Here is a 2,689-nt window from a genome sequence, read left to right on the forward strand (position 1 = left end):
ATTAACACTGAATGGTTCATAGTCCTAAATGTAAGAGCTAAATATATATATATTTTTGTGTATATATACAAAATATTATAAAATTATATATATAAATACATATATGTATTTTTGGCAGAGTCTCACTCTGTTGTCCAGGCTAGAGTGCAGTGGCACAATCTCAGCTTGCTGCAGCCTCCACCCACCAAGTTCCCTCTCCCCGGATCAAGTGATTCTCCTGCCTCAGCCTCCTGAGTAGCCCAGCTGATTTCTGTATTTTCAGAAGAGACGGGGGTCTCACCATGTTGACTAGGCTGGTCTTGAACTCCTGACCTCAGGTGATCCGCCTGTCTCCGCCTCCCAAAGTGCTGAGCTTACAGGTGTGAGCCACCATGCCCAGCCCTCAAAGAAGACTTTTAAAAAAATATTATTAATTTATTATTTTTAGAGACAGGGTCTCGCCCAGGCTGGAGTGCAGTGGCATAATTATAGCTCACTGCAGTGTCTAACTCTTGGGATCACCTCAGTCTCCCCAGTAGTTGGGATTACAGTCCTGTGCCCCTGCATCTGGCTAATTTTTTAATGTTTTGTAAAGAAAAGGTCTCACTAAGTTTCCCAGGCTGGCCTCAAACTCCTAGGCTCAAGAGATCCTCCTGCCTTGGCCTCACAAAGTGCTTGGATTACAGTTGTGAGCCACCATTCCTGGCCAATGAATAGTTTTTAATTAAAATTAGGTCTCATGTAAAACCCATTGTTCATCTGAAATTCGAATTAATGGTGTGTCTTGCATTTTATGCTGAATCTGACAGCACTGCTGTGTTCTACATGCAAAGGATGTTGGGAAACTGAATGGCCTATTTATACTCTTTCCCTTTTGAAAGAAAAGGGAAAGAAATGTCTGAGAGAGGTTGTGTTATCTTGTTCAAGGTCACACATACAAAGATATTGCAGAGCTTGGCTTCAAAGCCAGGTAGGATGATTTCAGAGCTATTACTCAGCCACGTTATCAAGAAATATGCTTCAAATTATCCACCTCCCAGATGCTGTGGTTCACAGATTAGTATATGTTTGTTTACAGGGCCCATTATAAGGCATCCAGTCTTTATTTCACCAATTAGGGGTGGCATTTTTGGCTTTCATCAACAGTGTAATTGTGGCTTCTCCAGCTGGTGACCCTGGCAATCTACCAAGCCAACCACTTCCTGATCTAAATATTCATTTTGAATTAATCAAGACTGAGGGTCTTTTATGTGGGTAACCTTGCCAGGATGACAAAATATATCCTTATTTTAGAGTCATTACATGATTTAGTTTTCAAACCAAGACACTTTGGAGAGTGTGTGGGACACTATGAAAAATTATATTTAAACAATAGTCCAACTGGAATTGTACCAGACCAACTGGGGTACCTGGGCACCCAGTGGGTTGCCTTGATAGTTGAATCTCTAATCACTTGAGGCATTCTCTAAAATAGACAAATAATGCCTAGGCCTGTCAGTGGTGTGTTATGTTTATATTTTATAAGTAAGTTTCTTGTTTATAATAGCCAAAAGTGGAAACAACCCAAATTTTTATAAAATGTGGAATCCATGAAAAACATGCAGTATATTTATACAATTTGAGAATAAAATATGGCTTAGGAATAAAAAGGAACAAAGTGCATATTAAACACTACAACATGGATGAACTTCAAAAACATAATGCTAAACAAAGGAAGCCAGGTGCAAGAGGCAATGTATTGTTTTATTTCATTTATATGAAATGTCTAGAAGAGACAAATCTATAGAGATAGAAAGTAGATTAGTGGTTTCCTAGGACTGAGGATAGAAAAGGGGTTTACCTATAAGTGGTCATGAGGCATCTTATTGGAGTGATAAAAATAACCTGAAGATGAATTATGAGGATGATTGCACAACACAGTAAACTTATTAAAAATCATTTAATTGTATACTTAAGATAGGTAAATTTTGTAAGATGTAAATTATCCCTCAATAAGGGGCATACTCAAAAACCTACATCTCTCCAAATATGTATTTGGGTAGAAATTGGGAAGCACTCCATAGTATGTTGAACCAGAACAAAATATTTTGATCTGGCTGCATGGCATAGAAGATAATGGAGATAAATATATGAGGAGCATCTGTTTCAGTAAGATTTCCTTCACTATTTTGATATTAGATTGGCATGATATTGAGTTTTAAGGTCTCTTGGAAGATTTTGTTTTCTCTTTAATGAGAATGACAATTCAGGGAGGTATTTATGTTTTTAAATATTAAGATAAATGAATAACATAGATTGGTATTGAGTGTGTATTTTCTCTTACCTACTGGAGGAGAGTGAAAAGTAGAAGATGAAAATCATAGCGTGATTAAAAATTTGTGAATATCTACATTATAGTTGTATCCAAAAGTGCGGACATTTCAGTTTAAATAGCATTTTCTTGTAGCCAGATTGCCATTGTGATGGTTGTTGTTATTGTCATTTATTTATTTATTTTAATTTTTAATTGTTATTTTTATTTTATTTTACCTTAAGTTTCAGGATACGTGTGTAGAACATGTAGATTTTTACACAGGTATACGTGCGCCATGGTGATTTGCTGTACCTATCAACCCATCATCTAGGTTTTAAGCCCCACATGCATTAGCTGTTTGTCCTAATGCACTCCCTTCCATTGCTCCCTACCCGCTGACAGGCCCAGGTGTGTGAT

The sequence above is a fragment of the Mandrillus leucophaeus genome, unplaced genomic scaffold (assembly GCF_000951045.1).
Source record: "Mandrillus leucophaeus isolate KB7577 unplaced genomic scaffold, Mleu.le_1.0 Scaffold188, whole genome shotgun sequence".
Taxonomy (NCBI): domain Eukaryota; kingdom Metazoa; phylum Chordata; class Mammalia; order Primates; family Cercopithecidae; genus Mandrillus; species Mandrillus leucophaeus.